This window comes from Tamandua tetradactyla, chromosome 14, assembly GCF_023851605.1.
Source record: "Tamandua tetradactyla isolate mTamTet1 chromosome 14, mTamTet1.pri, whole genome shotgun sequence".
In the NCBI taxonomy this organism is placed as follows: Eukaryota; Metazoa; Chordata; class Mammalia; order Pilosa; family Myrmecophagidae; genus Tamandua; species Tamandua tetradactyla.
The window spans coordinates 24788317-24811939 of record NC_135340.1 but is presented as its reverse complement, the minus strand read 5'-3'; the positions used below and the strand labels follow the sequence as shown (position 1 = coordinate 24811939).

The following is a 23623-nucleotide window of genomic DNA, read 5'->3' as shown; positions in this document are numbered from 1 at the left end:
AGTAATGCTTGGGGGAAAAACAGATTGAGAAGCGTGTACTGCGCTAGTGAAGGGCACAGATGCGCTGAGTGAAGACCAATCCGCCTGGCAAATAAACAGAGAAGCAAACAAGTCAAGTTGCAGATCTCACCAACCGCAGGATGCGAACAGTTTATTTCCACCAAATATACTAAAAAAGCACTCATAGACAACAGAGTCATGATTATTCTTACACTAATTACTCAATTTACAGATTATCTGGACCCCTTGCTGGGTCTCTTTCTTCTTTCTAGAGGATTGTTTGGACATTTTGCTTCTAATTAGCAGCAACTTTGTGAGAAAGTGTAAGGAGGAAAGATGATGATTAAATCAGTTTATTTTGCTCTTATCAGGGGATCTGGCAATAGGTTTGGAAGAGCGAGGCTAGGAAGAGAAACTAAAGATGAAACTACATTCTTACTAATCCTAGATTTCAATGAACCCTCTTTGCCTGCTCTTCATGATGCTGGAGAAGGAGGAAGAGCACATTCAATCGGAATTATGTAGCCTGAATTAGGAAACAGCCAGCATATCAAGTGGAGAATACTTCAGGTCAGGCAGAACTATAAACAAAGCAGTTGTTTGGTTAGATGAACACTGGGAAACAGTTCAGATTGTTCTGACAAGCATTAAAACAAAAACTGACCTCGGAAAACTTCTTAAGTGCACTGATCCCTAATGCAATACTTATGCACAGATGTTCATACAAAAATATTATGGGCTAGTTGAACAAAAAGACAAAGCTTAACTGGTGACACCGGCAATGCCTGTGATTGTCCAGAAATGATCAAATGTGTAAACGTATTTACAAGAACCAAAGTGAAGGCATTTTTTTTTCAAATGAAACAGGAGAGCAACTTTTGCCTCAAAGATTGAAACGTCTCATCAAAACTGCACGTGTTCCCACTGTGGAAGGCAGTTTGGCGGTTTCTCAAAAAGCTGAATATAGAATTGCCATACGACCCAGCAATACCATTGCTAGGTATCTACTCAGAGGACTTAAGGGCAAAGACACAAATGGACATTTGCACACCAATGTTTATAGCAGCGTTATTTACAATTGCAAAGAGATGGGAACAGCCAAAATGTCCATCAACAGACGAGTGGCTAAACAAACTGTGGTATATACACACGATGGAATATTATGCAGCTTTAAGACAGAATAAACTTATGAAGCATGTAATAACATGGATGGACCTAGAGAACATTATGCTGAGTGAGTCTAGCCAAAAACTAAAGGACAAACACTGTATGGTCCCACTGATGTGAACGGACATTCGAGAATAAACTTGGAATATGTCATTGGTAACAGAGTCCAGCAGGAGTTAGAAACAGGGTAAGATAATGGGTGATTGGAGCTGAAGGGATACAGACTGCAACAGGACTAGATACAAAAACTCAAAAATGGACAGCACAATAATACCTAATTGTAAAGTAATCATGTTAAAACACTGAATGAAGCCGCATCTGAGCTATAGGTTTTTTTTTTGTACTATTATTATTTTTTTTATTTTTTTCTCTATATTAACATTCTAGATCTTTTTCTGTTGTTTTGCTAGTTCTTCTAAATCGATGCAAATGTACTAAGAAATGATGATCATGCATCTATGTGATGATATTAAGAATTACTGATTGCATATGTAGAATGGAATGATTTCTAAATGTTGGGTTAATTTCTTTTTTTTTCTTTAATTAATAAAAAAAAAAAAAAACTGCACGTGTTCCTCACCATTCCCTTCATCACCACTAGCCTTACTGCCTGATATTTACAAGGCACCTCCATTTGTAGGGTTCTAAGGTGAAGCAATCTGATTTTGCTTTGCTGGAATTTCAACCTCCATTAGCAAACTTTTCAAATATTTTTATCACATTTTTATCAAAATGTTTCCCACAAGCATGTTTCTTTTTATAAGAATCCTTCATTGTTCCAAGACACAAATTGCATCCTTTTGAATTCCAGATGAAAACACTTGAAGCCTATTTATGATCATATTTCGACAGACATGTATACACTTGTAAAGCAGTTTCAGTGTTATTTTAAAATATATTTCAATAGGTCTTATTGTGTTGCGATTAGCATGGCACTTAAGAAAATGCTTCCAGGTGGCAGGCATGGGCCCCAGCTTTGACTCAGACCCCAAAACCCAGAGTCAGACACCAAAACGGGGAAAGAGTCACAAACTATATATTGAAGCACCTAACAGCTTTGGTAGCTTATTTGGAACTGGTTATTGCCAGCTGGGCATTTTGCCATTTCCTTGAGGCAAAATTAAAGTGGAAGATGCAAGGGTTTTATTGTAATTTTCTACCACATATTTATATCATTATGGGTTTTGTGCTGCTCTAGTCCCCACACAGTCTCACTGAATATCTTCTTATTATGTCACCGAGATTTGAAGCACATGTAGAATGATGCAGTGAAAACAAGTGGGCACTGTGTATAGTAAATGATTGCTGAAGATAAAATATGCCTATCAGGACCAGCTACATAATTTGCAGGGCCCAGAGCAAAATTAAAATTCAGGGCCCCTTGTTCAAAAGGAGGGAGAAAAGTGCTGTGAAAGGTACTAAAATATCAAGCTTTCTTCTTTCTCCCAATTTCTCTCTTAACCTGCTGTGGTGCTTTTGATTTGCTATTTAATGTCATCCTCCCTCAGATAGAATGAGTGCAGATCTTCCAAAATGCCTAGGGCCCACTCCTCTTGTGCCCACAAACGTGGCACAAATGGTCCCTGGCTGTTGGGTGGCAGCCAGACTCAGGCACTGCATGCCTGCTGGGGGCAGGGAAGTCCAGCCAGGCATCAACCTTCACCCAGACCCACCACCCCAACCCACAGACAGGCAGGTGAATCCCAGGTGAACCACAACTCCTCCATGCAGGGGTGTGTTCAGTTTCTGCATCTGGGGTGGCTGCGCGGGTCAACCCCGCTGAGTCACAGGTTTGAATGTGCCCTGCCACTGACAGCCCCGATGGGAAGGCCACAGCAACGCCCCGCTCTGCCTTCCCTTGTTGCAGGGCTCTCACGCCTGGCCCCAACCCTCCCTGCACTGTGACTAAGCCCATGCCAGGGGTGGAAGCGGGGAGGAAGATGCAGAGTGGGACTCTGGTTCTGGGAGGTGGGGGAACGAGCACCAGAGAGAAGCAGAGAACGCAGAGAAACCCATCCCACCTGAGACAAAGCTTCCATTTCCAGGAGCATGTTCCATCAGCCCATCGGTCTTCACTAACAAAACGCAAGTTCAAAGATAAAATGTTTCAGACTTCAAGACAGCAACCTCCAAGCACTAGATCCTAAGCAACTGCTCTGGTCACAAGCCCAAGAAGTCAGTCCTGTTGCATATAAAAATTCAGGGCCTGTGCTTAGTTCGGGGACACATACACTAAAATTGGGACAATATGGGGAAGTTTAACATGGCCCCTGCCTAAAGATGACATGCAAATTCATTGGGTTCCATATTTCTATTTTCTACAACTAAAAACACACACACAAAAATGAGTGGACCATAAAACTGGAGAAATGTACTAAAACCAGAGAAAATGGAATAAGATCAGCAGATTTTACCAATGTCAATATCTTAGTTTTCATAATATACTATAGTCCTAGTTTCATAATAGAAGGTACAGTGGATCTCTCCATATTATTTTTTACAATTGTCTAATGTAATTACCGATAGTTTTTTAAAAAATTCAAAGCCTAACAAATAGACAAAGAATAGGTCATATGGGCAATCATTACCAAAGCTACATATATCTACTGAAATATATTCAGTACATTCAACTGAATATAATTTGTACTTTGATATGATGTAAAGGAGAAGTCGTTAAAATAATTAACTCTAATACACAATCTGCAAGTAGCACTATTAACCACATATATTGTCAGGAGGTACGCGTTTAGTTATATTTCTTCTTGAAACTTCTCTTACCTATTTAAGATAAAACGAAAACACACACTGTATAAGTTATCCAAGTACTCTGGAAACTGAAGTTATCTATGCAAAGGCATGCCTTTATTCTCAAAAGATGGAGACAAATTTAAGTGCAATAGCACAAAACCAATTTGAAAACGTCAAGGGCTTATATCCAGAAATTTGATCTGTGTATCCATTCACACATATTTGGTGTTCGTACTGCTATTTAATTTTTACATGCAAAAGGCAAACATCTTGCCTGTCAGATGCTGAAACACCATAGTGCAATAGAGAAAATGTGAATTCTTCAGGCTGAGGCGCCAGACTTGCTGGACCAGGTGAGAATCCTACGCTGCACTTCAGGACTCTGTATGGGAACACACGGCCACAGAATCATCACTGTGCAGTCTGAGGGACAACGGTATGGACAAATCAGTAGGACCTTGGAGACAGAGACTGCCTAAAGGGCAGCTAATTCTTTGTATTAAATGAGGTACTGAGAGAAACCCACTAAACCCCACAGAGCCCAGTGCATTCAAAACATTCAACAGAGGACAGCAATTAGTATCAACAACAGCAAGGAGCCTGCTCTCCCCACATGCCAACTCTCCATAGAGATTACACAAGCAATTACCGCATCGCCCATTGCTTGCTCTCTGACAAAATTTATGGCCAAGATAAACCCACCTTTGGTTCTGGCCAGGACTTTGAAGAAACCTGAAGAACTGTTTAAAAAAAACAAAGAAGTTTGGGATCCAAATTAATTTTGCTACTGCTAACTCTGTACCTTTGGGGAGACCTTGGCTGTTTGTTAGTAAAATGGAATTTGAATTTCAAAGATGAATGAATATTCATTCACTTTGGGTAATTACATGCTAAGGCATTCAATAAATATTTGTTGAATGAAAGACTGAATTAATGAACGAATGAATATGTACAGACTTCTCTCCAACCTGGCTTTTTTCTCTTTACTTGCTAAATTCCCTTTCAGCTTCATTTTAAACTATCAAAGTGGAAAGGGAGAAAGCACAAATAAAACAGCACTTCGCTCATGACCTCACTTGACTGTATCATGCGACTTCACTACATAATTCAGTGTCAGCACTAGTCACACGTGGATATGCCAACAATTCTAGGTCAGGGTTTGCCAGTGGGGTGGCAAATTACTGCATCTTCATCTGGCCAAGCTTTGGGTCCCAGAGCATAGCAAAAGCACTTAACAACCTCCTAAAGCAGGAAAGCATTGTTAGCTGACCACCAACATCTGCTTGCTAGTGGTGCCCTAGTTTTCTTCTGAGAGCAACAAGGAACTCGTCTCTTCCCTTCTCCCCTCTTAGGGTCCTTTGAGTTCCAAACAGCTTACCTCTGCACCCTAACCATAGTTTGCACACCAGATTTCCATACACTTTCTCAAAGGTAGATTCAAAAACCTTTCCACTCAACCAAAGCTTGGTTCCCAAGCTGGCTGCATGCCCTGTCTCAGTGATTCCCTGCTGCGTTCATTGCTGGCACAGACAAAAATGCAGTTTTGTATCTACTCACCACAGAAACCCTGGCTCTATCATATTCTCTCTTTGATTCTATAGCACTTGAAACTAAGTTAATTTTAGCTCCCATAATTTAATTAACTATATGCAAAAATTTTAATGACTAAGCAAAAAATAAGGGAAAGCCAACTTAAATTGTGTTGCTATACAAACAGTGTAAAGGAGGGCTTAATATTTAAATAAATACGCATCGGAAAGAAGATGAAAAAAATGCAGTTTAAACATTTATGAAAAAATGCAATATATTTTGTGCTGATTCTAAAACTATTTTTCTAAATATCATTAAAATTAATTGCAGTTCCAACTTGCCAGGGTAATTCAAGTTCTATTTGAGAGGTTTATCACTAACTTTAAAACTAATAAGCTACTAAAAAACATAGTGCATGCAAATGACCTTTTAATCACCAAAGAAAAGTTATCACAGTTGACTGCCCACTACTATAACATTAAATAATTAATCAAGACATGGCAAAATTAACATTAGAGGTTTTTAAATTATGTAGGATATTTCAAACATATGGAACCTAAGCTATTTGTTTCTAATCTACGATTAAATCAGTAAATGTGACTACACACATAGTCTCATGATTTATAAACGTCCAGCATATGCTCGCCTCTCTACTGAAGAAATTCAGTTTCAAAATGTCCCTAGAGGGAAAATATTGTTAAATATGACAATAGGAGGAAAACCTGAGAACAAGAACCATGACTTTGGCGTGAGCACAGGTCTGAATATAACAAGAAAAAACAGAAAACAGAAGGAAATGTATTGATAACTATCTAATCAATCCAAATGCGACCTAATTAGAGAGCCCGAAATAACAGCTACAACTACACAATGGAACATTCACTAAGGATCCAGCCTAATGTGTCAGGTAATGTCGATCCTGTCTGGATGGTAGAATACACCTCCTGGCTCAGGGTTTTTCCCGGAGGACCCTGGGTTTTTCCCAGGATTGCATATACTGTAACAATCTTTAAATGGACTCACACAGTCCACTAAACTCTTCTGATTGTGCTTCTCATGTACTACAACTTCAACTTGCATTTTTATTTTCAGGTGAACTGCAGAAAATATCATACTCATATGTACCAGTGCTTAAATGGTTTCTGTTTCCTATATAATAATATCCACTTTTGCACAAACTTATAAAATTATTTCTACCTTTTGTGTAGGTGTGAACAAAATGAACATTTTAATAAATAAGGAACATAGCCACGGTAGTAGCGAATCAAAACTTCCCTTACAAGCTTTTCATTAGAAGTTTATAGAAACCAGCACAGACAGAAAGTCAGGTTTCCTGAGTTACCACCACTGAGTAACTTAATCACCAGGCCACATATTCAGGAATGACAACCGAAACATGATGGTATGAGGTTGCTTTTTATTTTTTTAAGAAATATGTTTTATTTAAATCCATAACTATAGAATTTATTGCAACATAATTAATGGAAAAGCAGGTACCTATGAATGTAACATTTTAATAACCTGAGAAGTTATTGTGCTTTTTAAATTCTCATCATTCACTGTTCAACATATGAACTTCTTTTAATAATCTACTGTTCTTGGAAGCTAGGTGACTTCTTTTTCTCTTAAATACAACCTCAGCCAAGTCATTAATACTCTCCAGAAGTTTACATTTACTCTTACTTTGTTTTCTGTGAAGATGTTGGATACAGGGCTTCTTTTATGACTTTTTACAATAGTAAAAGCTGTCATGAAGAATATCATGCCCTCAATAAATAAATAATCTATTGAAAGTAGCTCTATTGTTACCAAAATTGGTCTCGACATATTGAAATGTCCCCAAATTCCTGGCAGTCCAAGAGGACATGTTTTCTCTGCTGCTGCCTTCAGTATACTATAAACTACTAGAAACTGCCTTCAGTATACTATAAACTACCAGAAACCTGTTTATTTTTTATGTTTTTTGTTTTTTTAACATGGGCAGGTACTGGGAATCAAACCCAGATCTCCCGCATGGCAGGCGACAATTTTGCCACTGAGCCACTGTTGCACCGCCCCTATTTATTTTTATTGAGCAAAAACTTACATAGCATTTACTATAGTCTAGATGCCGTTTTAAGTATTTTTACAAACACTCAATAAATCCTCATAATAGCTTCATGGATAGGTTCTGTTCTGTAATTCCCATTTTATGGATGAGAACAAAGAGGAATGGAGAGATGGAGTCTGAACCCAGGTAGGCAGGCTCCAGAATCTATGCTCTAACAGCTGCCTTATCCTGCCTCTCCCAACCGCTGTTTCCTTAATATGTCTCATAACCTCACCTAAATATCCAATAGAAAATAAAAGAAAACATTGTAACTGCAGAGGAAAATAAAAATGTACAGCTTTGTAGGTTTTATTTTTTCCTTCTCAGTTAAAGGAAACATAACTATTTTTTCAATGAAAATAAATGTCTTCCAAATAGAAATGACAAAAACAGCAGGGAAGGTAATGCTATTTTCAAGTTTCTAGGAGGTTATCATAAACAATGAAGAGAGAAAAACAAATTAAAGTTGAAAAAAAGGGCATTTGACAGTATCCCCTTTACCTCGCTGCCTATGACAATTTGGCTGCACTGTGTACAGCGGCTGTGCTGAGCACCCTACGGTGTGAAAATGAAAGATGACCATGCCTGGAAAGAAAAGAGAAGCATATTGTAAGCAAGTGTAAATGCACAGTAAGGTCTGAGTGTTGTGGAAATAAGCCCAGGCTGCTTCTCAATTCATGAGTTTAGCTGAGATGGCAGAACAGATGACAAACAACAACAAACAGAAACACCATACCAATACACAATTCTCTCCTGTGGTGGGGATAAATATCCATAGCAGTTTATTTAATCTGATGCTAAATTACTTTCTTATTTAACCATTATAAATATTTGTTATCTATTAAACATTCATGTGTTGTGTTTTAATACCTTCAGGGTTTTATTCTCCAAGGAATTCATTTTTAAGTACCTGTAGACAAAACAGCACACTTTCCTCGAAATAAAAACAAAAGGTTTTATTCAAAGATTTAATATCAATTAATTGGTCAAAATGTGGGTCTGGAAAAGAATTCAATCATCTGAAAAGAATGTTTCTTCTGGAAATATAAAACAACACAAAACTATCACCTGTTTTCCAATACAACGTATTTTGTGGGGTTTTAGCGTCAACGCAAACACAATAAAAGGCATTTCATTTCTTTCTGCAGTACCTAGAGCCTATTTATTTTGCTAAAATATGGTTTATTAAATCTGTTTTTTTTGGATATAAAGTATTTCTTAAGGATCTTGCTTATTTCTATGTTAAGTTTTATAAATGATATCAGTTTAATCAAAGAAAATTAAGTACTAATTGTTTTAATGTAGTCATTATTTGTATTAAAGTAATAATCAGTTAGTCCTTCAGATTCAAATATCTTTTAAAGAAAAACTGATGAAGTAAAATCTACTGGCATGACAACCCCCAAATAAGGAATGTCCTATTTAAAAAAAAAAGAGGGAGGGTGTATTATTCAAAGAAGACAATATCATAAAATAAAAGAAAGACTGTAGAAATGTTCCATATTAAAGGAGGTTAAAGAGATAACCAAATTCAACACCTGGCCCTCAACTGGGTTCTGTATTGGAGGTAAAAATATGCTGTAAAGGGAGTTATCAACTCAATTGAAAGAATTGGAATATGAATGGAAGATTAAAGTGCTTTATCAATGATAAGTCTGTTCAGATTGATCATTGTTCTCTGGTTATGAAAGAGAATACATATTCTTAGGAATGCACTCTGAAGTGCTCAGGGGTAAAGAGCCATTTGCTGTAAAGTCTTCAAATGGCTCAGAGAAGAAAACAATCACTCCCTCATATAATAAAGTGAATGGAGTAAAATGGTTAGGTCAAATGGGTAAAGGCTGGAGGGATATTCCATATATATATATTTATGTATTATTTTAATACACACGTACTATTATTTTTCTTTTCTCGCATGGCAAGCACTGGGAATTGAACCCGGGTCTCCAGCATGACAGGCGAGAACTCTGCCTGCTGAGCCACCATGGCCTGCCCTCCTTATATTATTTTAATGTTTGAAAATTTCTGTGAATTTTAAATTATTTCCAAACAAAAAGTTGGGGAAAAAAATAGCAACAAAAACTGTTGCGCTGAACCAGGAATAATTAATTAAATCCCATGGATTGAGCTCACTCATTTATTTACAGGACACAGGGGCAAAGAATCCTTGAAACTTGCCTTAAAATGTTGGCATTATGTGGTTGACTATGACAGATACTCAAATCAAAAGACTGGTCCACACTGTGCGCCAGTTATTTCTCACACTAAGGTCTCTCCCGACGGGTATTTTCGGATTATACTCCAGTTCCTCAGCCATTCTAAATTCACAACCTCCACAGGAAGGAACTAAGGCTCAGCCCATCCACCTAAACACAAGGGTTGCAGCATCTCAGGCCACCCAGATCAGCCCTGGAAATAAGGCTCATCTAACTACCAACCCAGAGACAACGCCTTCTGGCTACAACTCGAGTGTTCTGACTCAATGTGCATCTGCTTAGTGTCTTCTATGTGCAGGCGCTGAGCTAAATAAAACAGAGAATGAAAAAGTTTTAGCATTAATCTTAAGGAAATCACAGACCAAAGGTTTTTGAGAAAAAAAAAAGGCATATCCTATAATTACAATCGAATCTATGAAATGCTGCTGTAATAGAGGAGTATGTCAAGTTTTCTGAGACGGCTTAGATGAGTAAGTAAGACTTCACCTCATTCCATCATTCCACAAATATTTACTCTTTATCAGGGTAAAGGACCATAAAAATGAGTAAGTAATCTCCCAGTGACGAGGAAAGAAGGGAGAAGGGAATTCTAGGTAAGAGTAAGTAATAACACAAAACAAAGGCATAGAGCCATAAAAGTGTCAGGTGTTTTCAGAGGATAATAAGGGGATCCCTACGGCTAGGGGTAAAGCATCTCCTGGGGTGTAGATAATGGGGGAGACTAAACCAATTAGGGGCACATCCTGAATGGCCTCATGTAACACGCTAAGAACTACAACATAACCCTTTTTCTCTAAAATCAGGGAAATTTATGTGATGAAATTTGTTTTGGAAAGACAATTCTAGTGGAATGTAGAGCATAAATCATCCCCCCAAAAAGAGATGGGAGTCAGAAAGAGTTGTTCACATGCAATTGTCATCTTCTTCAGATATTATCAGAGCTTGAAATGAGACAAAACCAACAAAGACAGACATATAAAGAGGCAGAAAGGGTAGGACCCAGGAAGCAACTGAATATGGGAGTTGCTTGGTGTAATATATGGGAGGGTGGGGATGGGGAGGTTATGATGAGGCACCTCTCTAGGTTAAACTTTGGAATAATTGACATGTTGTGGGGGAGAGGGAAAGACAAAGTCAACTTTGAAGATACAAGTTTGAAATTCAAGTGGAGTGCTTTCAGAAATAAATGTCCAATATAGAATTTAGGAATATGGGGCATACACAGCACTGAAGTTCAAGAGAAAAGTTAGGGTATATATAAACGTGCTTCAGTCATATTGGTGATGATTAGATTCAGGATGGAACTCATAACTTCCATTGTCTAAAGGACATTATATAAATTGAGAAGAGAGCTAGTGTTTTGATTTGCTAATGCTGCTGGAATGCAATATTCCAGAAATGAACTGGCTTTTTTTTTCTTTTTTTGTGAAAAATAACATATACAAAAAAGTGATACATTTGAAGCACAGCACAATTAGTTGCAGAACAGATTTCAGTGTTTGATGTTGGTTACAATTTCAAAATTTTAGCTTTTAACTTCTAGCTGCTCTAAGATAATGGATACTAAAATAATATCAATTTAATGGTTGGCTTTTATAAAGGGGATTTATTAAGCTACAAATTTATAATTCTAAGGCCATGAAAATGTCCATATTAAGGCATCAACAAGAGGATATCATAAATCAAGCAAGGCTGATCAAATCCAGGCTTTCTCTGTCACATGGAAAGGCACATGGTGATGTCTGCTGTCTTTCTCTCCCAGCTTCTCATTTCAAAGGGCTCTCTCAGCTTCTGCTGTCTCTTGGGGCATTTCCATCTTAGCTCCAAATATCTGTGTTTTCTCCGAATGTCACTCTCTTAAAGGACTCCAATAAGCAGATTAAGACCCATCTTGACTAGGCAGAGTCACATCTCCATCTAATCAAAAGGTCCCACCCACAATTGGGTGGTCACATCTCCATGGAAACAATTTAAGCAAAAGGTCCCACCTAACAATAGGTCATACAATTGGATTGGAAGAACATGGCTTTTCTAGGGTACAAAACAGTTTCAAACCAGCACAGCTAGGAATAGATATTTAAAGATTATCAGAAAGAAAACAAGCCAGAGGAAAGAAAGAAAATGAGAAGAAGTCAGACTTATGTGGAAACCCACAGCACATGGCATCTTGAATATAGGGTAGGCACCCAGCAACCACTGTTCAACCAACATTCCACCCACATTCACTGAGACTGATTAGGTACCAGATGCACTGCTAGATCCTGATTATTATACTAGGCTCAGAATGATTTTTAAGTTTGGGCAAAGATAAAGCTCAAGTTAATTTCTCATTCTATTCACTTTCTCCTTATACACTGAACTACAAAATCAAACAAAGGACTTTATTTTTAAATGAAACATAATCACGGACACATTAGAATCTTTACAGCCACTAAGGAATAATAAAGCAATGCATGGGAAAAAGGTTCATAAACTAATCCTTGAACTCATTTGCCCCTCTTTTAAAAATTATCACTGCAAAACATGATAATAAACAATGGTTAAAATAATGCAAATGTTCTGATTGCAGCCTAGCAATGTCAGGCAATTCTGCATTAAACAGTAAACATCCTTCACATGAAATGCCTACAGATGCACAGGTGAGGCCATGTGCGTGTGTACACACACACACACACACACACACACACACACACAACCCCTCAAAAGACAGACTTCACATTAAGAGCAACCTTTTAAACATTGCCTTCATCACGCACAGTGACCACCAGTCTGATGCAAGCATCCATCCTCTCTCGGAAACAGTGATACCTGTAATCGGTAACTCAACATAGCAGCCAGGTTGTACAACTCCATGAACCTAATTTGTTCCACATTAAAATTATTTTTGCCTTTAAATTTCACAATTAATACATTGCCCAGATCTTCAATATTCTTGGCTTCCTAGGTCACTATAGAAAGCAATCTCTTTTTCTTTTACGAGCATTTGAATAAATAATACCTCTCATTTAACTGTAAGAACTCATTACACGTAAGCTATAGAAAATAATCAGCCATAGATCGGGTTTAGTAGCTTTAAAATAAACAATGTAGGTATGATTTATACAGAATCCTCCAAATGGTTTATTCCAGAAATAATCTGAATTTCACCCTATATACATTGCACAATTTCTTTTTCATTTTTTGAATATTTCTCTTGTATCAATATTCACTTTATGCCTTTCTAACTCAGTAAATAAAAGCTCAGATACAAAATGCCTTTGCCATTTATCTGCCATGAAATAGAGCAATAATTATTTTAGTGTTTCAATCTGGACAGTCAAAAAAAGATGACCTTATGGTGAACCTCCTGTAAGAGAAACAGTACTGTTTGTAAATAAAATCTCATGATGAGAGATCCTTAGCTTCCAAATGAAGAAACCAATCACTATGTTTGCAGGCAGTTAATGTTCTGACCTTCACTTTAGGTACACAGTATCTAGACTTTCATCAGCACTTTTTAAAATGTTGCTCTAAGTACAGAATCCTGGATTTTGTTCATTCATATCTGTAAATTTTTCTGTTTAGGGAATATGACACAACCAGCTAGGATGCAAAAAGAACATTCTTTACTGATTTTGCTACTAAGAAAATACTCCCACAGTTCTTTGTTCAGTCCTATGACATTCTTAAAGGGAGATACGACCAAAGAAGAGGATGATATTTCCGTAATCAAGATTTTTAAAAAAATATAAAAGTTCTCCAAGGAAGTTATGCCAAAAGTAAACTACAGAAGTGACAAATTTGATATTGGAAACAACACTGGCACGTTTAAAATTCATGCTTCGAATTCAAGCAAATCTGAATCCTGAAGTCAACAGGCTGGGCAAGCATGGACAAACTACTTGACTCTGGGAATGCAGATGGAAATAACTGAAAATACATTGTTAACAAACGAAGTACCCCATAGATATCCATTAAATGTTCTTCCTTCTTGGCTTTCCATTTCAATATTGTAAATAGCAACATCATTAGGGAATTCGATAGTTTTCCATTACGCATGTGTGCATGGTTTGCATTTTAGTTACAGACATACTTCAGAGATATTGTGGTCTTGTTCAATCCCCTCAAACTCTGCCAGCGCTTCTTCAACTAAGTTTATACAATATTCTAAATTCTTTGTTGTCATTTCAACAATGTTCTCAGTATCTTCACCAGGAGTAGGTTCTATCTCAAAAAAAAAAAAAAAAAAAAAAAACACTTTCTTGGTTCAACCATAAAAAGCAACTCCTCATCCATTTAAGCTTCATCATGAGACTGCAGAAAGTCAGTCACATTTCAAGCTCCACCTCTAATTCTAGTCCTTTGGCTATTTCCACCACGTCTACAATTACTTACTCCACACAAGTCTTGAATCCTTCAGTCATCCGTGAGGGTTGGAACCAACTTCTTCCAAACTCCTTTTAATGTTGATATTTTAACCTCATCCCATGAATCATGAAGGTTCTGTAATGGCATCTGGAATGGTGAGTCCTTTCCAGAAGGTCTTCAGTTGACTTTGCCCAGGTCCAACAGAGAATCACAAACTATAGCAGCTATGGCCTTATAAATGTATTTATTAAATAGTAAGACTTGAAAGTTGGAAATACTCCTCGGTGCATGGGGGGGCAAAATGGATGTTGTGTTATCAGGAATTAAAACATTCTTCCTCATGTACATCTCCATCACAGCTCTTAGGCAACCATGTGCATTGTCAATAAGCAGTAACATTTTGAAAGGAATCTCTTTTTCCAGAGCAACTCAGTAAATCATGTTGTAAACTGTTGTACTGTCATCCAGGCTCTACTGCTCCATCTATAAAGCAAAGGCAGAATCGATTTGGCATAATTCGTAAGGGCCCTAGGATTTTCCAAATGGTAAATGAGCATTGACTTCAGCTTAAAGTCATCAGCTACATTAGCCCCTAAAAAGAAAGTCAGCCTGTCCTGTGAAGCTTTGAAATTAGGGACTGACTTCTCCTCTCTAGCTATGAAAGTCCTAGATGACATCTTTCCATATAAAGCTGTTTCATCTACACCGAAAGTCTGTTGTTTAGTATAGCCACATTCATCACTTAGCTAGATCTTCTGGATAACTTGCTGCAGCTTCTGTATCAGCATTGCTGCTTCGCCTTGCACTTTGATGTTATAGAGATTTCGTCCTTCCTTAAACCCATGCACCAACCTCTGCTAGCTTCAAACTTTTCTTCTGTAGCTTCCTCACCTCTCCCGGTCTTCACAGAATTGAAGAGAGTTAGGGTCTTGCTCTGGATTAGACTTTGGCTTGAGGGAGTGTTGTAGTTGGTTTGATCTTCTACCCACACCACAGAACTTCGTATCAGCAATAAAGCTGTTTCTCTTTCTTATTATTCATGAGAGTAGCATTCTTAATTTTCTTCAAGAATTTTTTCTTTGCATTCAAAGGAAAAGAAAAGGAAAAAGCCATACAATTTGGATAACTTTTTGGCACAAGAGGCCTAGCTTTCAGCCGATCTCAGCTTTCGACATTCTTTCCTAAGCTTAACCATTTCCAGCTTTTGATTTTCAGTGAGAGACGCTGACACTTTCTTTAACTTGAACATTTAAGAGGTTATTGTAGGGTTACCTAATTTCAATATTGTTATGTCTTAGGGAGTAGGGGGGTCTAAGAAGAGAGAGATAGACGAGGAAACAGCCGGTCAACGGAGCAGTCAGAACACACACACAAGTTTATGAATTAAGTTAGCCATCTCACATGGGCACAGCTCGTGATGCTCCAAAACAGTTACAACGGTATCATCAAATATCACAGATCACAGACAAACAATAATGAGAGAATCTGAAATACTGCAAGAATTAACAAACTGTAACAAGATGTGAGCACATGCTGTTGAAAAAGTGGTGCCAATAGACTTGCACAAAGCAGGGTTGCCACAAACCTTCAATCTGTAAATGATGCAGTATCTGCACAGTGCGATAAAGCAAAACACTATAAAACAAAGGTACACCTGTATTTGCCAGCCTGTAAACAAAGAACATCACAAAATACTCCATTTTGATATATGTTAAATAAGTTTCACGAGTGGATTCACATGCCGTTATTTTTAATGTGTGATAGTTCCTTGGCCTAAGCAAAGAATAATGCAAAATTAAAACTATTCAAATGCAGATCTATTAAAGTAGAAGCTTAATTAATAAATGTAAATAAGGCTTATAATTTTTAAATACCCTGGATTCTAACCCCTTTGGAGTGTTTCAAATGACAAAAATCAGTGGATGAAACCATGTTTGCACTAGTTAAATAAGTAAACTCTTTAATAGGGCTGGGCCCCCATTACTTAACCCAACACCTAACATAAAAAGAAGGTCAAACTGGCTTTTATAAAGCTGCTAAGTAGCAGGTCAGAGGAAAGAAGCATTAGGACGAGACAATTATAAGTTCTTGATGGAAAAGAAAAAAACTTCTTTGTCTTTGATTCCCAATTCTAAAGATTCCAAAATACCATATCACATTAATAAACACTTTTACACTTAAGGATGAATAGCCACCTGCTGAAACAGAAGAAACAGGAGCCCACTCCTAATTGGAAACAGCAAGACTGTGTATATTTTCCATTGTGTATTTTGGCTCTCCAAATGTTCAATTTGAGAACTCTGAGGTTAAGCCTTAGAAACTCCCCCAGTTCTCCATAAACTGACACATTCTTCAGAAACACACTGAGCGCATTCAGTACAATCAGACTACACACAGTTGGAATGCAGTGCTTGAGGCCCCAGTGTTTTTTAATAAGTTTATGTGAATTTTAAGTGAGTTATCAGTTACAGTGAGGGTGGAGCAATACTACATTTGGAAAGTTCTTAAATGGAAATAATAGGACCCAAATGTTCTAATATTCTTTTACTTATTTCAGAGAAACAGCCTCTGCCACACTTATTACCTTCTGCCAAAGGCTACAGGACCAAACTTAGTGGTAGCAGACTAAGCTAAATAATGTTTTGTCCAAGTTTCCAAAACAAGTTTTCACAATTTTCCATTTATGAAAATTAAAGGTAAGAACTGTATCATTTTGAACAATCACATGATTTGGGGAAAAAAAAAAAAAAAACTCTCCCATTCCCCTCCAAAACCCTAACTAGCATTTTTAAAGCAGTGTCAGTATGCTGTCCCTTTCCTTCCCTGCTATCTGAGAGGTATGTCAATCGGAAGTCAATATGGAATCAATATGAATTTCTGCTCAGGGCCTCATACCAATATTCAGGCACAATGTTAGCCTTTCTAATTATAAACTATGTGTCAGGTGATCTGTCAGAAATATTACCTGAAAACAAACCATCTGCTAACATCAACAGAATATATTCATGCAGGAAATTTATTCTCTATACTGATGAATTAAGGTCCTTCTTTAACTGGTTACCAGTTTGGGTAAGTAAGTAACTTGAAGACAGATAGTTATTTTAGTCACATGAAGTCCCTCAGTAGAAGATGTGTGCTATTAGTGTGTGTATATACATATATGTATATTTTATATTAGAGGGTGTTGTGGTTGCAAATGCTCAAGTGTTGGTCATTAATGAAGACAACATATTAATTTAGAGCAACAGTACACTTACCCAACCATGATCCATGTGTCAGTATCTCAGAATAGACTGAAAAAGCCAGATAATTAATCATATTCACAGGGGATTCTTTCAGATTAATGCTGTATTCTATGAAAGGACTGGAGTATCCATGCTTTAAAACTTCATTGAATATGAGAATTTTCTTAAGAGAGATAGCAGTTTTGGTTCTAAATTTTAGCAGGCCACTACTTTTCCTTAATGAGGAATTCAAAGATGTGATGGTTTAGAGGTTTAATGGATGCCAGAAAAGATCATATTTTTAAAGCTAATCCATTCCTGTGGATGACCTATGGGGGGTGGGACCTTTCGATTAGATTATTTCAGTGGCAGCGTGCGTTAGGGTGGGTCTTAGGCCTCTTAATGGAGCCCTTTATAAGAGAATGAAATAGAGAGAAAGCACAGAAGCTAAAAGAAACTCACAGAAGCTCAGAAAGAAAGCCACAGACAGCAGCCACAAGCTAAAAGCCACAAAACCCAGGAGAGAAGGACCAGCAGATGCTGCCATGTGCCTTGCCATGGGACAGAGGAGTCCTGGATTGCCAGCAGCCTGTCTTCAGGAAGAAGGTGTTATCCTGTTGATGCCTTGATTTGGACATTTTCACAGACTCAGAATTGCACATTTGTAAGCTAAGAAATTCCCACTGTTAAGAGACTGTCCATTTCCGGTATATTGGATTTTGGTAACTTGAGCAAACTAAATGAAAGATATGCTTCCTTTTCTAGGTTACATTTTCTCAGAACAGGCATTTTCTCAGGTTACATGTTCCAGAAAATGGGACATTTTTGCTGGTGAAAATAAGGATAAAGACCTAGCAGCATCCAAAGGTGAAAATCGTGTGTAAAAAGATTTGTTTCTTTATAACTTCATGAGTATTCTGATAAGGTACGTGATACGGTATGCACAGAAAGAGTATATGTGTGGCAGATATGAGGTCTGAAAAAGTGACACTTTGACACTTGGCAGACAATGCAAAGGAGTAAATTGGTCGAGTTCTATCTTTGTGTGTGTGTGTGTGTGTGTGTGTGTGTGTACGTGTAAGCATGTATGTGTATATGCATTTGTTGGGGGTCGAGGGTCATTGCAATGAAGCAAGGAAAGTTCACTCTAATAAAAGCATAAATTTTAATGGGCAGAGGGCTAAGGTACTGCCAGATCATGAAACACTTTATAACAAGTTTATAATCAAGGTATAATCCCTAAGGGCGTAGTCATTAAAAGACTTTCAAGAGGATAGTACCATGGTTTGATTTATATTTTAGTTACGTTAAGTAGAATAGGATTTTAAGAAATGGACTGTTTCTCAAATGTAACTTTCCAAACAGGACCACCAAATTTTGTCAACATACTGGTGTTTAAAAGATTACTGTGTCTTACTGAATTCTGGAAAGCAAAATTACGAGATGATTTTTTGTGTTGTTCATTTCCTTTCCCTGTTCCCATGAAATTAAGCATGGCCTTTGCTTTCTATTGCTTTCTGGGTTCTTATGTTTCCCTGCCTTTTTGGTTTTCTAAAGCTACTAGAATGCAATATACCAGAAATGGGTTGGCTTTTCCAATGGGATTTTTACTAGATTACAAATTTACAGTTTTAAGGCCACAAAAATGGCCAAACTAAGGAATCAAGAGGAAGATAACGTCTTTCAGGAAAGGCTGCTGGTATCCAGGGTTCCTCTGTCACATGGGACGGCACATGGTGACAAATGCCGGTCCTTCTCCCTAGAATGCCTCTGTGCTTTTGTGAGCATCTTTCTTTCTCTGAGCTTCTCTGAGCTCTCTCCAAGATGTCTCTGCCTTTTATCTTCTCATAAAGGACCCCAGCAAGGGAATTAAGACCCACTTTGAATGGGCTGGGTCATATCTCCATGGAAACAACTGAAGCAAAAGTTCCCACCCGCAATAGATCTATCTGCACCCATAAGGATGGATTAAAAGAACGTAGGCGTTTTGGGGGTACATAACAGACTCAAACCAGCACACCTGCCAAAGCAAAAATCAATGCCTATACCTGGCTTTTGTTCTCTAAAACCAAGGCTTCTTGAGATTATTATGCTAGGTCTTCCTAGAAATGGGGAGCCACAAGTCATCAAGCATTTATTGAGACCTAGAGAGCCACACAGAGTAGCTTATGTAAGCCGCACAACACCGTATGGAAAATATTACCCTTCTCTTGCAAAACAGCAACTGGGAAACACAGGAGTTAAGGGGATGCAGCTGGAAAGACAGAGCCATGTGTGTCCTCAGGACTCTGAATCTAGAGACCATGACCATTCACTGATACTCTTTCCTAGAGCCATGCCTCCATTCACCTGGCCTTTTTTCCCTCTTTATCTTGTCCTTAGAACCATGTACTCAAGGTATGGGTCATGACCAGCATCACTGACATCACCTGGAGATATATTACGCTGGTATAATCCAAGGTTCCTCCCTAGGCCCGCTGAATCAAAATCGGCATTTTAAAAGATTCTATGGGGATTCATTTTCATATTGAAGTTGGAGAAGCACTACCTTAAAATACAGCTATATAACATCAAAAAACAATTTCTACTCTGGTATACTGCTCTGGTTGTCCCATTCCAAGGTGGAATATTAAGATATGAAAGCACATAACAGTAAGACTGCTTTGGAAGACAACTAGATTTGCCATTAAGAAGATCTCACTCTTACAATCAAAATGACTACATTACCATTTGGTTGCCACTCCCCTAATTACCTCTTTCTCCCATACCTCATACTAGCTTGGTATTCTTCTTTCCATACTATCTTCTTTTCTCATTTCTTCTCCCCTTCTTTTTCTTTGTCTCCTTTTATTCTTCGTTTTTCTTCCCATTCTACTTTGGTGTACTTCTTTTCCTCCACTTATTCTCCTCTCCATTTTCGTCCTCTCACTCCAATTTCATCCCTGAAATACTCTTACCTAATCATTATCATGAATCACATTAATTTCTTTTATGCTCCTTGACTAAAATATGCCTTCTTAGTCACAACCATTTGTTAAATTCAAGTCCTTCCTCTCATTTGAGCATTTTCCCAATCTCAAGGACACTTGGTCAATGACCACTGTAACTTCTTCATTTTGAAAAGGGGTGTTGACATTATGGGATGGGGGATGCAACTAATTACGTTCTTGGAGAGACGCATGCCTCTGGGTTTCAGGGCTTATCTGGTACTGAAATCACTATATTGCTATTTCTTATAAGTCTACAGGTATTATAACAGCCAGAAGGAAATACTTGAAATTGTGGATTTGTAACTCATACCATACTTTGAAATTTACTCTATAAATACTTGTTAACTGTACTTTGAAATTCATCACTTTTCTACATACATGTTATATTTAACAATAAAAAAATTTAAGAAAACATACCTATTGATCTTTAGCTCTTTTGAAATAAAAAAATCCTCTATCTTTGACTTTACACACACGTAAAGAAATTCAAAAGATAAAATAGTAATACTGACCCAAATGTTAATACATCCACTCATATACATAAACTGTATCACATAAGTCTTAAAGGTAATCAGAGGTAGGAACATGACGTCCTCAGGGTCTTAAAGACCACCACCAGTTCTTGGGTACCCTACCTTTGAGAGGTGGGGATCTACTTTCTATTGTCTAGAATCAGGTCAGATCTGTTACTGCTTCAACCAATGGAGTGCAGTGGGAATGATGGTATATAACTGTCTAGGGTAGTCCTTAAATGAAAATAGACCTTCCCTGGGCTCTCTTGAAATAATCCCTCTCGGGAAGCTATTTCCCTCTTTGAGAGCCCCTCCCCAAACCAGCCTCTGAGTTGTGAGAAGTCAAAGCCACAGGGTGCAGACACATTTAGGCATGCTAGCTAACAGCTAACTAATTGAGTCCAGTCTTCAATTAGTGCTGCCCAGGAAGCAGAAATGTGGGTGAAGAAGCCTCTAGATGAGTCCACCTTTTAGGGGCTTCCCACCGAAGATCCCAGATATCAAAGAACAAAGGAACCCATAAAAAAAGCTCCCTGTGACCTGTCTTAATTCTTAGATTCCACAAGCGTAACAAAATGGTTGCTCTGTGTCATTAACTTTTGGGGTGTTCTGTCACACACCAACAGAAAACTGGAATACAGCTCATCCTAAAAAAAAATAAGACACCTCACAAAATCCTTTAGGTATTTCAGTACCAGAGCCTCCTTAAACTGGTTCCAAAATTAACTGCCGTATACAAACTTAATAGGGAAGAGTTTCACATATGCCTTTTCTTTAAAAACTTCTTTGTAACTTTTTTATGGTGTACTTCTAAAATAATACCAAATTTGTAATTTGGAGGAGAAAGTGTTTGTTTATATATTTATTTGTTCCCAGCTACCTTTGCTATAACAAAGAATCTTCTTTTAAAGAATCACTCTTAGGGCATGAAGCCCATAATATACTCTTTCCCCACTAACACAGAAAACTCACATTTAAGAAAACAGAACTTTGTTCAAGTTCAGACAACCTTCTCACTTAAATTCTAGTATTATGCATACATACTTCGAACCAGATGTTGTTCCCAGTCACATGCTTTTCTTTTTACTTCACTAAGTTCATACTTACTGCTAAAATATTTCTTTTGAACTTGCTTTTGCATGTCAGTGAAAATAAACATAAGACAAAAAAGAAAGACAACTGATTCACTTATTTCCTCTAGGCTGACAGATTTCATAGAAAGCGCTTTTGTAATAAAAAAAAATATTAATGAAGTAGCAATGTTTTATGCAGACATTTGCTCCTCTGTCTACTTCATTTATAAATACATTTTAATGAGGTAATGGAGATTACGCAGCTCTGCAAGTGTTCCTTTTTGTTACATTTGTTCTGAATTCAAAGATTAGAAACGACTAATCTGCTGCATTTTGGGGGCTGGTTTATGAATACAGCATTTAAAGCACATTGTTAGAGCATCTGGAAAGCTAACATCTCATAAATAGCCCATCCTCCCAAACATATGATTAGACAATAAGGGTAATCTGAAATTTGTTTAAAATCAGTAGCCATAAAGTAGATACAGAGTACTCCAAATTGTCCCTCCCTCTTTCCCCACCCTCTACGCCAGAGTGTTTATTGAAACATGACTTAATGGGCCTTCGCTTGCCAAGGAGACGTTCAGAGTGGAATTTGGCTTTGCACAATTAAATTATGCACATTGTCAAATCTTCTCATTTAAGAAATCTATGTTTAATTGAAATATGTCTAAAGATTAAGTCTAGTCTAACCTGAAGGTACGCCGTGTCTCTACCCTCATGTCAGACAAGTAAATGCTGTTTTCTCAAACTGCTTTTTGTCTTTCTCAAATGGAAACACACATACACATTCACACACACACACACACACACACACACACACGCACACACTCTTATGTATTTAGCCATAACAATCAGGAGACTTAATGAAGATTTTAATTCAAGTAAACAAAGCCTACCTTCTAATCAGTACATAGAAAAAAATCACATATAACATTAAGTATTTTCCTTATTTCATATCTCATTTTCCCTTTCCAGATTAAAAACTACAATCCAACTAATTTGATGGTAGCTATTACTTCCTGGGAGCCCAAAATATATACCCAGATTATTATAATATCCCGATGAAACGTGTAATCTAAAAGAAGACTTTAAGAGGAATTATAACTAAAGTATTCCATAACTTATCATAACTTATGTTTCATGAATTTAGATTTTAAAGTCATTATCTTTAGTAGCTGACGTTTACTGAGTGCTAAGGTCTGCAGGAATGAGAGCTAAGTGCTCTACCTGGAGTGTTTCGTACACTCCTCAATACAGACTATTATATAGATTGTATTATATCCTTCTATCACACAGGTGAGAAACTGAGGCAAAGGGTGTTCACAGAATTTTCAGTTGTGGAAGAAACATTTGAGATGGCCTAATAAAATATTTGTCATACATAAAGAAAACCTAGGTCCAAACAGTTTAAGATCACAATTAGATAATAAGGGTAACCTGAAATTTGTTTAAAATCAGTAGCCACAGTAGATACAGAATACTCCAAATTGTCCCTCCCTCTTTCCCCACCCGCTACGCCACATCTAAACCCAGTTCTTTTCACTCACTCCCAGTAGTCATTCAAATGACTTTTATTTCTTTTTCTATGTGGGTTTATAATTTTTTAGTCTCTTGTTCCCCCTCTGAATCTCATTTGTATCTGTCTTCTCAAATTCCGTGTGCATTCTTCCAGCCTATGCTTTAATCTTTCAATGTTTATTTAGTAACCACTTAATATATACCCA

At 37.5% G+C, this 23623-nt stretch overlaps 1 protein-coding gene and 1 non-coding gene across 4 annotated transcripts in view; one reads left to right on the top strand and one right to left on the bottom strand.

The window, feature by feature from the left end:
- The window catches only part of PRKD1 (protein kinase D1), a 358242-nt gene that overhangs the window by 247887 nt on the left and 86732 nt on the right, over nucleotides 1-23623 (bottom strand). The gene's annotated exons all lie outside the window — the stretch shown is intronic.
- Nucleotides 3376-3482, top strand: LOC143656641 (U6 spliceosomal RNA). The gene has a single exon (XR_013162550.1). It is a non-coding gene; the product is annotated as a U6 spliceosomal RNA (small nuclear RNA).